This window comes from Rhincodon typus, chromosome 17 (genome assembly GCF_021869965.1).
Source record: "Rhincodon typus isolate 14 chromosome 17, sRhiTyp1.1, whole genome shotgun sequence".
Lineage (NCBI taxonomy): Eukaryota > Metazoa > Chordata > Chondrichthyes > Orectolobiformes > Rhincodontidae > Rhincodon > Rhincodon typus.
The window spans coordinates 31,740,421-31,754,130 of NC_063348.1; the positions used below are offsets into that span (position 1 = coordinate 31,740,421).

Consider the following 13,710-nt stretch of genomic DNA (forward strand, 5'->3'; position numbering starts at 1 on the left):
GCAATCAGGAGTAGCATCCCAGACTGCTTCTTGCCCTACCCCACCCCCATCCATTAGCCTCTGATTAAACCTTCCACTGCATTTCTGGAACTGAATAACTGGCTCAGTATAACTGGATAATGAGCTTTGGTCCTTCCTAGCTTATATTCTTTAGTATTACATGTACCAACAACATCCGACCTGCTCCTCTCCTACTCTCCCTATCTCTCCACCTCTGTTTTTGGGATCAGGTGAATTTATTGATTAAGAGTTTACTTAACTTCAGACCTTCACTAGGTTTAACATCACATCAACTTTAGCACAATCTAAGTTGGAATAATATGATTGTGAGAATGACCAACAGGTATGTCACAAATTCGGAAATAAGTCAACACGAAGGTAAAATCTCCATTTATCCAAACATATTTCATGTGGCTGTTAAATCAATGGGCATGGCCAACATTCCATTCTACAAACTTGCGTACACGTAACTAAGTTTAGCTGTAATACAATGCATCTCTAAATGTTTAAGCCACCATGTGGATTTGTTGCTGCACAATTTGCTGCCTCAAATACCTGTCACAGATTGTGTTCATATATTTAAATTTATTAAAGTTATCAGATCCTTGTCAACATGCAGTATGAATGTCATTCCAGTAATTGTCATTGAAATGGATTAGTAACAAGATTGCCGCTGGCCTGACTAATATTCTCTCTGCAAGCCTCTGTAGATAGCGTTCAGATTTCCAGTACAACCGTACACAAAACAATGTGTTCTGGCCTTTGGAAAATTCATACTTAGGTCCTGTATGGGAACATTTTTTGGAGTTCAATGAGCCTTCATGAATATGCATGTCAGTGAAATAATGAGGTTTACACAAAGGTGGTGCTCATATACACATGACTAGCCTGCAGCTATTTTTTATTCTTCTTCATTTTTTTGCTTTTCCTCCTCCTTTGCAGAATAAGGCGGCAATAAAAATTATTTTTCCAGAGGTATGACAAAGCAAAATTTGAAAGCAGCTTCAACTGTTTTTCTTGGACTGTAAAAATACTTATTAGAATTTATTATTATTAGTTAAATACATACCACAGATGTTATAAACAGAGGATATCAGGGCCATCACTAAGACAGGATAAAGATCTCCACCAGCAAGCCTGACCACAACCCCACTCAATATTTATCTGGTGATGTTTATCATATCTATCAGAGTTCTGGCTGTGACATATCTTCTACATCCCTTTGCCAAGAGTAATTATCTGAAGAAGCCAAACACTGTGGGTGGTGAGAGAGGATCTAGGAGTTAATTCACTGAAGTGTCCTGTATAGCATCTGGTGTTCTGGCATCTTTTCTTATAGTCTTCTTTCCTAAAACTCACCACAAATTGAGAAGTGTTCTAACAATTTGAGGATGTCTGTATTATAGGAATATTGTCCATGATAGAAAAAGCCCTGCTTTGAAATGTAATGTTAATGGGGCAACTAAGCCAATATTATCAAACCAACACAGATTACAGATGAGGAGCAAACACAGTATCACAAGCAAAGTCTTTACATTTCTGCTGCATATGGACCTGATCATATATTGAACTAGACTTTCACACAGTACCCTTATGAAATCATGGACTGAATTTAGTCAAGGTCATGTGCGATGATATTTAAAACTGGATCAATAATGAATGACAGCCTAACCAAAGCCATTGTTGCCATTATTCCAAATACCAACTGCATTAAATCAATGTTAAGACTGCTTCTATTCATTTAACAATTTTGCTTAGGTATACCACTCAAGTACTGATCCACTCTAGTACTCAAACCAGTGTGCACCTAAATGAGGAGCAGCAGTATTAGCAACGATTTTAACCATCTGCATCATGGGGTAGTTTCACTAAAGCAGCACTTTAATGTCAGTCTTTAAACCCAGAAAAGGGGAAAACTCTCCTTAATAATTTAAAAGTCTAATGCAATTGTAAGCATCTATTAATTAAATGTACACCACTTTCTCTTCCGAGGATCAAATTGTTGCAAGAATTTGAGAGATCCTTATCATCTTTATGTTTATTACTGCTAGTTCCTGCTGACGTGTTGGATATGTTTCCTTAGACTTAACATTATCTGCTAAGTGGCTGGAGTTACAAACTGAAAAGTGCGAGTAAACACGAATAAAAATTAAGGCAATTATAATCATTAACCTGGGATACTTCAGTATGGACTTTGCACATAATAGACTAACTTTCGCATACCATTGGGCTCTGTCACTCCTCCAACCCATTTCCTTTGATGTAATCAGGATTCATGCAAACAAAAGGAGTTTACAGATACTCATAACTCTTATTAGCTGTCTCATTTTAAAAGAGCTTGTAATAATAAATCAGGCAGATGGCTGTGGAAAATAGGTCAGAGATTTACACTGTTGCATCTGAGCACACTTCAGTGTCTCCCCCAACTTTCAGCTTAATTTCGAGAAGCTCAATAAAGTCAGCATTGTCTTTTGGTTTGATACAAGAACATGATTAAGTTATTATATGGTGATATCACATACTCCATTTTCTGTCATTTTACAGATTGGTGATTTCCCCCAACTCCTAAGAGTCCTCATTTACACTCACATATGGCCAAGTCTGCTCCCTAGCCAATGCCTGGTACAATGTTCAACAAGGAAGGATTCCCCTTTGTAGCTTATTTGAAACTGCCACGACAATGTCAGTGAATGTGGCATGCTTCATTATGAGAGGTTTCATTGTTAGGCTATCACTCTCTGGATGAAAGTAGATACGATGAAGACACAAAATAGACAGCATTATATCAGCCACCTGTTACATACTCCTCCCAACATGTTGTTTCATTGACTTGAAATAAACTGGTAATTGTAATTATATACACAAATGTGTAATATTAATAAACAGGGAAAAAAGAATTTGGGGTGATATCTGTGGATCTGAACAGGCTAATACTGAGTTGTAGAATAAGCAGCACCCACTATGATAATATCATGTGGACTTAGGGACAGAACAGCTTAGGATCTCAAGGAAGTAAGACTTAACATCCAGGTTCTCTTTATGTGCGCCATTTCACTGTATTTTAATGTTAATGTAACTGTAACTAATTGTCAACATGCAATAAATTATTATTTGTTCAATGCAAGAGGTTTGCTGGTTAAACCAATAAATATTTTTCTTTCTTCTGGCACACCAAGCAGGCCATACACATCCCTAAACTTAAAGAAAATACTGTCAAGTAAACTTAACACGTGGTGAAGTGCAAATGCAGTTTAGCTGCACATGCAACGGTTTGGAACATTTTAAAGTTACACTTATATTTCCATTACAACTTACATCATCAAATTAGGAACAGATGCAACCACCAAATTATTTCATCCTATTTGCAGTGTTGAATATGTACATGGCATACTGATCAAGTTGTAATCAGAGTCAAGATATCAGCAAAAGATGATAAAGAATCTGTCTACCTCATTGTCTTCTATAAAAATACAGAATACTTATGCATTCAGAGCACTTACAGAAATCATCAGGGACAGGTTGGATAGATTTCTAAAGGGCAGGTCATGCTTGGCTAATTTAATTGTAAAATTAAACAGTATGTAGACAAAGCAAATGTAATGCTGTATATACAGATTTTCAGAAACTGTTTGATTAGATGTCACATGAGAGAATTGTGCGAATTTGGGACACAGGCTATTAAAGGGCATGTAAACTCTGGATAGAGCACAGCACGGGGCAGAGGCCAGAGATATGGATGAATAAATTTGTTATGAAATTGACAGAATATGGATGGTGCCTCAAGAATGTACATTCTGTTTTCCACCTGTTTAAATACATGGTGAATTATATCAATATTTGTTGCTTTTGTTTCCTGAATTATAACATAGTAAAAAGTATCCCATTGGGTCTAAAGCACTTTGAGATATCTAGTGACCATACAAGTAACCACATAAATGCAAGTCATTCTCTTTCTCATTTGGTACAAATTTAGAAGGATAGTAAATTTGTGTGCTGCACGTGTTTGGGGTTATGCACGTAGAGGTTTTCAAGAGAACATCAGTGGTTTTGAAAAATTTGATGCAAGTAAGTGAAACTGTACATTTTGGGGACAGAACAAAAGAAATAAATGTGAGAACAGAAGAATCCTTAAACAGAACAATAGAAGACATAAAGGCAATTCTTGGTTTCACATATCGAGACACTGAATATAAAAGCAGAAAAATGAATTTGAATTTGTCAAATAAATTGTTTGGGTCACAATTGTGCGTACAATTGTGGTTATCTACTTAAAAGGAAGAGATATTAATGTTACGGAAAAAGTACAGAAAAGATTAACCGGAATTATGTCATAATGAAAGGTTATAGTTGTGAAGAACTACACACAATTTGCATTTCATTTCACTTTAACAGAAGATAGGAGAAACTGATTGAAGTTTACAAAATTGTTAAAGGTTTTAGGAGGGTAGGCAATGAAAGATTGTTTCTACTAGTCGGTAAATCGGGAATCAGGAACAATTCAGAGCTTAGTTTTAGCTTTAGCACCAGAAGTACCGAGGGACACCTTAGAATATTGTTTTTCACACAAAGGGTTATTAGAACATGGAATACTCTAACACAAATCATTACTGAAGCATAAACCATAACGTCCTCTCAAAGGGAATTGAGTAAGTATGTGAAGAGGAATATAAACAGATAAAGGCTAAAAGGAAAGAATTGGAAATAGAGTCGAAAAGCTAACAGCAACTGCTGTTGGAAAGAGAAACATAAACTGTTCTTAAAGTCACAAATTACATCCTTTGTGACTTGGACAAAGACACACATTCCTTATGTTTCTTGATCTGAATTCATCTAAAACTCTGCTGGCAGCATCCTTACTAATCCAAACATAATTCATGCTGACCTACATTGGCTCTCAGTCAAAATGGCTCGAGTTTGTGCACTCAACTGAGACCCCTGTGTTCCTCTACCTCTTGTGCATATTTGATTTTAATTGCTCCACCTTTTATGGCCATGCCTTACAGTTGCCTAGGATCTTTGGTCTGGAATTTGGTCAGTGCCTTGCTTTCCTCCTATAAGATGCTCTTTAAGACCTACCTCTGTGATCAAGCATTTGGCCATCAGTGCTAATATGTGGCTCAGTGTCAAATTTTGCTTTTGAACAGTCCTTTGTATCACATTGGGACATTTTGTAACTTTTTAAAATGTTACATAAATACAAATGGTTGACTTCAGGTGAGAACATACAGACATACAAAAAAGGAACAAGAGCAGGCTACTCAGCCTTGGGAGCCTGCTCCACCATTCAATAAGAATCATGGCTGATCTTATTTTAACCTCAACTCTACATTCCAGGATATCCCCAGTGATCTTTCAGCTCCTTGATAATCCAAAATCTGCCTACCTCTACCTTAAAAATATTTAAAGATTCTACATCCACTACTTTTTGAGGAACGGAATTCCAAAGACTGTCAACCCCCAGAGGGAACGATTTTCCTCATCTCTGTCTTAAATGGGAGCCTCCTTATTATTAAACTGAGTTCTAGATTCTCCCACAAGAGGAGACACCCTTTCACCATCCATCCAGTCAAGTCATCTCAGGATTTAATATTTATATTTATATATACAGAATAATATGTCTATATTATTAATGGCACTTATGGTTAACAACAGCTATTGGACTGGGATTTTTAAATTATGCAGAATGTGTGGGCAACTAATTGAAGACAATTATTGATAATTTGAAGTCTCACTTCCATGCCAACTGGGATTTTTAGACATAATGCATGGGTGCCCACACTTAAGGAGATTGTTTGAGAGTGAAATGTTGTGGAAGACTGGGGCTGGAAGGAGGTGGATTGATAGATTCTACAAGGGACCACCCCTGACCTATAATGGCTGTGAGGCCAGAGTGCAGTTGCTGGCTGTCTTTTAGAGGGGGACACCCCTCTAAGATCATGGTCAGGCAATTGTGATATCTCTCCTCTTCCATCCTCAGATTGGCAGCTCCTACATCAACCAACCAATATGCCAACCACAGATAGCTGCAGGGCAGCAGAGAGGAGAAACGTGGGTTAAGCCCCTTCTTCTTACCTTCCTGAAGCTGGAGCCTTTGTTTCAGTGCAGAGTGCCTTTGAATGAGGGGCACTCTCAGAAGATCATGGTCTGGATAGGGGCCTCTGTCAAAACTGCTCAGCTCCAACAGCAGCAGGATGAGGCATAATCTCTGGGTCAGATGGCCAGCATCCACTTTTCCTACCCTAGACTAAATTGAAGGGACTTGGATCTCTTCCATGGACCCTGCCCCCCAAATTACACAGCACTCCTGACTCTGACCTCCCCTATGGTAGAGGCATTAAATTCCATCCCTCAGATTTTGCCTTTATCATTGTTATCAAAAAATGCTACCTGGTGACAGATCTCTTAAATGACCTTGAAGTTCTTAAACACAACAGAAAGAAAAACTCTCTCTCCTTAATTAAGGGAACCACTAATATTTCGGGTCGTTTATTCTTTGGCATTTTATTGACAATCTAGATGCACCAAAATCCACATGACGATAATTATAGGCTTCAGGATGACTTCAATAGGATGGTAAAGTGGGCATCGGTGAAGGATTGCAAAAGAATTTCAGTATGGTAATGAGCAAAATTACTAACACAGAAATACAGTGCACTGTAAATGGCTGGATTTTGAAAATTGTAGATGAGAATAAAGAACTTGAGCCAGAATTTCATTCTTACAATGCTGAATTGGTCCATTGGCTGGACAGCCAGTGACAATCTTGTCACCACCACTGTGAGCCCTCAAGACCCAACTTAGCATCAATCAAGCACTGACACTGGGGCCTCCCTCCTATTCAGGGAGATCTTCCAGCCCCTTGAGAGTTGCTAGCCAATTTGAGGCCAACTCTCTAGTAATGGCAGCCCCACTCTCAGCACTGGCCGCTGCCTGTACTGCAATTCGTCCAGGATTGTCACTGGAACCTGTAAGAAAGGTAGGTATGGAAGGCTCAAGGAAGGCCTAGAAAGGGGTGCAAGAAGGCAGCTTAAAAGGCGGGCACAGGTTCAGTTATGGGCAGCCCTCACTACAGCTGAGTTACTCTGTTGGCCAAAATTTGCACAAGTAGGAGGTAACCACTCACCAAAAGGCCATAACCCAGAGTTTACTTGGCAGCTTGTCACCTGGATTGGCCCCCATTCATTTAGGGTTGGGCACTAGCTGTTGCAGAATAAAGTCCTTAAACAGGTCTGAGGGTCTCTATTAGTTTTCAGACAGAACAGACATCTTTCTCCCTTCTTGTCCCGAACTTAAATTTTCTGCATGACTACATGGCCCTGGCACGTTTCCACCCACTTCCAGGGGGAGAATTCAATTCCACCCTCTGTGTCCATGTACAGAAATACTCAAAGGGGAAAATCAGAGACCTTTATTCACTCAGAACATTGTCAGAACTCACCTGGAAGTGCAGTGGATGTTGATTCCAGAAATAATTTTTAAAAGGGAGGTGGACACATCCTCAGCAGATTATAGATTAAACTCTCATTCCAAAGATTTGAACACATATTAAATGCAATATTGACAGAGCATGACATTTTCAGAAATTCCATCTTTCAGCATGCGATGTTGCACTAAGTCCACGTCCAGCGAATATCAAGTTCTTGGATCTTCCGCATTTAAAGCTGACGCAGGAAACGGACCATGGCCACTTCTTGGCCACTGCTCTTAAAATTAAGCTATTCTTCCAGCAGCAAGACACCAAGGTTCCTTTTGAAATCCTTTACTTCACTGAACTTAATAAGAAATGACCCAAGTACATCAATGTAACTAGTAAATTCTGCTTTACAATTTTTTTGAAAAAAAAAGGTATTTTTCAATTACCTAAAATAAAATTAGTCCTGTGGTGGAATCAACACTCCAATTGAAAACATTTTTTTTGTGATAATCTGATTTTTAGCTGCATATACAAAATGTTTCTGAAGAAGGGTCTAGGCCCGAAACGTCAGCCTTCCGGCTCCTCTGATGCTGCTTGGCCTGCTGTGTTCATCCAGCTCTACACCTTGTTATCTCATATACAAAATGTTACTTGGTTACCCCTCTTAAATATCAGGGAACCTTTAATTTCTTTATTTTTGAAAGTTACATTCTAAAAGAGTGACTGATTGCACTGGTTCACAGCAGATTTTACATTCACAATATTAAGACAAATTTGACTATGCACTTAAACCACAATAAACCTTTTGAAAACTAGTGCAACTTTAAGTTCAATTTGCATTCAGATCGCAACAAAGTAGAAAATGTTCATTTTGTTTTTAGCTTCGTTTCATTCTCCATAAATTGTGGATGTTTCAGTTAGGCCGAGAAGACAAACGTGACCTCCCAATCCTTTGTCAGAATTTCTCTTCATATGTGGCTCAGTGGTTAGCACTGCTGTCTCACAGCACGAAGGACCCGGGTTCGATTCCATGCTCGGGTGACTGTCTGTGTGGAGTTTGCACATTCTCCCCATGTTTGCATGGGTTTCCTCCGGGTGCTCCGGTTTCCTCCCACAATCCAAAGATGTGCAGGCTAGGTGGATTGGCCATGCTAAATTGCCCGTAGTGTTCAGGGATGTGTAGATTAGGTGGGTTACAGGGGTATGGGTCTGGGTGGGATGCTCAGAGGGTTGGTGTGGACTTGTTGGGCTGAAGGGCCTGTCCCCACACTGTAGGGATTCTATACAGATCCAGCAAGATCAAATTTCCCAGCTTCTCCTCCATAGCTTTCCAAACTATTGACCTCTTTATTTTCCATCAAATTGATGCACCATCAAGATCAAAAATTGGTACAATTGGATTTATCAGTAAATTCATGACTTGTGCCATCTGCTGTGGCAAAGCCAAGGTGGCATGCAATAACTGAAGTATTCTGAAATGAAATTAGGTGAAAAGAGGATGACATTGACAAAAGAAAAAGCTTAAAAATCAGAATATTGCAATTTAAAGTCAAGCTAGTGTTCCATATTGGCGAAGGAATAATTTGTCATGACATTCCTGAACTGCATAAACTAATCTCTTGATCCTTCCTTTAAAAAATCATCGTCATATTTCACAATACCATTCTTTGTCTTGTCTTGCTTCTCACCTTTCCTGCCGGTGACTCCCAGTTTAAAATAACAGGCCAATTCAGGACCCTACTAATCACATTGGGAATTACAAAAAGTGTTAGAGCTTGAAATGGTTTAATTCTGCAAATATTTCTCCGACATTTCAGTTCAAAACCATCATAATGGAAGGTGTTTATCTTGGAACTTACTAACAAATACCAACTCATTAGAGTAGATATTTTAGTAAGATGTGTAGAATTTCCCTTTAAGCAATAATTCATACTAGGACAGCAAGTGACCATTTAGCTTTATTTAAAGGTATTATAAGACTTCTTTTATTATATATAAGATTGGGAATTTCCCTGTAATCTATTGTTAAAAATAACTTACGATGTGATGCACTATATTTTTATTTTCTATATTACAGAACTAATTCATCATATGATATTACACTGATCTTCAAATAGCAATGAAAAATAAAGTAAAAATTCAAAGTTAATTTACTAATGTTCTGCTTTATTTTACTATTGTGTCTTTATGCCCTCATTGGAATTGCCATGTAACGCATTGAAACACATCTAATTCCCTCCATATCTGATTACATTTCCACACGCTATAGCATCAATGATCATTGATCATGCAGTTAGTCATGAACAAGACAAACTGTCATGAGTGAGCCTCAGGTAGTTTTGGCAGAGGTGATGAGAATGTTGGGGCTGGTATGTGGCTGAGGAGGTGTCATGCGAGGAGAATAAAATAAAATGTTTAGAAAGGACTCTGTGGCTTTAACTTGTCAATGAACCGTTTCTACTCGGGAAAGCTTTGGGAACTGAGGTTAATAAAGGGCGCGCAAGAATTAAACACCTTACCAAATTCTGTCTAAATGAATTTCTCCATTAAACCAGTACGCAATAAAAAGAGTTTTGTGCAATTACCACCACATCACTGGGGCATGAAATAAGCCAGCTTTTGCTTGCTGTTTTTCCTTGGTTTCGTTCTTTTCCTTTTTAGCTGAGGTACGCCTACAAGCACTTTACAGCTAACAGATTACTTAACAGATTTAATTCACCACCATTACCCCCACCCCTTTCTTGCCCTCATAGAAGAGGATTAACTGGTTGTCCTCACAATCATTCTCCCAAACATATACAGACGTTATGAATATCGAAAGATATACACAAAATATATATATATTTCTGTGTAACCGGTTTTAGCTGAGAAATCGGCGACATGCCCAGAAATTTTTAATTGCTTGAACAAATGCTTTCAACACTCCTCTGAAAGATAAAAGAGTAACAGATGCCATTGGAACACTTCTACACTGTCTCTTTGCTGCTCGTAAAAATAGCACATTGTTGCACAGGCAGCGCTTTTTTTCCCTTTGTCTATGCAGCAGTAAATGGTGTACGATGCAATTTTTTTTCTTCCTTCTTTTGCCATCTGCCCCAGAGCTTCATTAAAGATACATAAATGGACTACTGGCCCGATATCTTGTGAGGAACAGGTGCTATTGTTTGTCCCAGTAGACCCACAGTAAAGATCTGACTCAGAGTACTTGAGACTCAGCATCTGCAGCAGTCAGTCAGAGTGCTACTCTGTGTGACACTCGTCATCAAGCCTGCAATGCAAATAAACTGGTCGGGAGAGTAATTAAAATTTTTCTTAAGGGGCTTTATGTCATCTCTGCTCAAGCAACCAACTGGGAGGATTTGTGACATGAAAATAACAGCACAATTCATAAGCTCTAATATCAGAGTATTAAGCTCAAATAAAAATGACCTTACATGAGATGTTTCAGTTTGTTCTGACTTTGTGATTAAAGCCAATGTTTCTCTCTCAGATCAAGAATTGTATTAAATATGAAAATCAGCAGCAGTCACCATCATAAGTTAATCTGACTATGGATGAGGGGTGCAGGATTTTTATTCAGTTCCCTTACTCGAGATATTAACTTCCAAAATCTGCTAAACTGAATTTTTCACGCCTGACTGTTCTGCTCAAAGTCAAGTTAGTTTAGATTTTGGGTGTTCGTGTTTATCAAGAAACAGACTAAAATAACATGTGTGTCTTTACTCAGGAACAAATACAGGTGAATGCCATGGAGTTTTAAAAACAAGGGAGTCAATTTTCATTTTTACTCTCCAGACATTAAATCAGGTTGAAGCATAGGAAGTCAAATCAGGCAAAGAGGGTTGCTTGGTATGACCTTAACCCATCTGATAGTCTTTCCACCAAGTTAAGGGAAGACAAATACAACAGCTTCTGAAAGAAGAATGGACTCTTTTGGTACTTTAACCAGAGGTGAAGGTGCAACTCTATCCTAATTCATGACTTTCCAGGGCTAATTTTGAATAAAACAAGGTGAGAAAAAAGTAATGCTAAATGGTGCTTAATAGAAAAAGTAGTATTTTTCCATCAGTGCCAGAGACTTTCAACAGCAGGGTTCATTTGAAATAGATTGTTTAATGATGACATAAAACCTGCACACAAAGGCACTTAACATGAATATGTTCAGCCTAATGCTACCAGAAGAAAGTATTCAGATGTCAGCATCTCAAAGAGCAACAATAGCCCAAATTTATCGACATGATTAGCTGCTAAACGGGAACTAAATGTTCCTTTTTTTGTGCTAACATTTCATTTCATGTCATTGTGACCTCATTTCAATACAATTATTTCTATTTAAGCAGCTGTTTAACCTCACATGACAGGATGAGCTGACTGATAAGTTGAGAATTTCTCATGCTCTCTCATTTTTTTTGGAAGGGTAATTAAAAATAGGACATGTATTTTGTAGATCCCACACCATACCACTAGTGAAAGAAAGAACACTTGGTCTTTTAAAAAGTATGAAACAAAATTAGAAAACTTACATTTTTGGGTTTTCACTTTGACATTTTCTTAACAGTCAGTATTAGAGACATTTCCTGTAAATGGCCTTAGCCTAACTCGAGTATATACGCGAGTATATCTGTTCTGAGGAAGGGTCACCGGACCCGAAACGTTAACTCTGATTTTTTCTTCACAGATGCTGCCAGACCTGTGGAGCTTTTCCAGCAACTTCTGTTTTTGTTCCTGATTTACAGCATCTGCAGTTCTTTTGGTTTTTATCGAGTATATACACAGCTGGCTAATATCCAGTAAGATAGATGCAGAAGGGAGTTACAAATGTCTACCTCCTCCTGTTTGTAGAAGTGTTTTCCAATTTCACTTCCGAATAATAAAAGCAAAATACTGTGGATGCCGGAAATCTGAAACAAACACAGAATGCTGGAGAAACTCAGCAGGTCTGGCAGCATCTATGGAGATAGAAAAAGAAACTAATGTTTTGAGTCCAATATGACTTCTTCAGTCTTGCACAGATGCCAACTTCCTTCAGTATTCAATATTTTGTATTTGTTTCACTCCTGAAAAGTCTGGATCTAATTTTTAGACTCTGCCTCCTGATCATAAACTCCCTAACAGAAATAATTTTCTGTGGCTACTCAATTTATTTCCCTTATTTTCTTGGCAACGTTGATCAAATCAGCAACAATGTTTCAAAAAATAATGACACAGAAAGCAATTTAGATCTGATGGAAGACATGCTGGAGCAGGGGCAACCTGCAGCTCCAAGGACAGGCTGCATTATAAGCCAATGGTCTGTGGGAGCAATCCCAAGTCCATGTTTAGCCGATGAGCGAACTGATAGATAGTTTGTGCGTCAACATCTAAAAATCACTGGTACAGATGAGAAATTTTAAATAGTGCATTGATTGAATCTGAAAGGCTGGAATTTTAACAGATAAGTTGAAGCTTAGATCAAACACTGCTGCCATAGTTCATGGACACCATGAGGTAACACCTAGAGGGAAAAAAAATACAAAACAAACAGATCTAAGAGAGAAACTTACAAAAACCAGGAATAGTGAGCTGGGAAATCGGAAACATAATCAGTTAAACCAGACAAGCATTGGACAATTTAATGAAGTGTCCGGCCTAAGATGGACACCCGCAAAAGTTGGCAATTCTTGATTAAACCTATGAAAGGTGTGAAATCCTCAATTAATAGTTGCAAAACTGAAGAAAAGAACTTCTACTACAGCCAAAAAAAGGGCAGGAATGTCTCATTAAAGTCATAAGAAGAGGGAAACAAACTCCCCTCAACTTTAACCACCTCCAGAACAATACCAAAGCATGGGAGCAAAAACAGAAATTGCTGGAAAAACTCAGCAGGTCTGGCAGCATCTGTGCAGAGAAAGTAGAGATAATTTTTCAGGTCCAGTATCTCTTCTCCACAATTGGTTTTAGCTAGTAAAAGGTTGGTATATATGCTGAAGGTGGGGTGGGGGGAATGGGGAAGAATAATTGGTATGTGGAGTTAGAACCCACAGAGAGAGAGAGAGAGAGAGAGAGAAACAGCTGGGCAGACAAAGGTCAGCCTAGGCAAATAAATAACTGCTAATGGGGACCGTTAATGGCTGACAATGGGTTTTTTTGTAGGAGCAGCCCATGTGATGACAAGGCCAGGTGTGTGAGTTTGGGGTAAGGACATGGGAGAAAACACTTAGGCCCTAAAATTATTGAACTCGATATTGAGTCCAGAAGGCTGCAAGGTCGCCAAGTGGAAAATGCAATGTGGTTCTTCCAGTTTGTGCTGAGCTTCC

The 13,710-nt window shown here is 38.5% G+C and overlaps 1 protein-coding gene across 4 annotated transcripts in view; it reads right to left on the minus strand.

Moving 5' to 3' along the window:
• The window catches only part of sox6 (SRY-box transcription factor 6), a 480,402-nt gene that overhangs the window by 121,214 nt on the left and 345,478 nt on the right, over positions 1-13,710 (minus strand). The gene's annotated exons all lie outside the window — the stretch shown is intronic.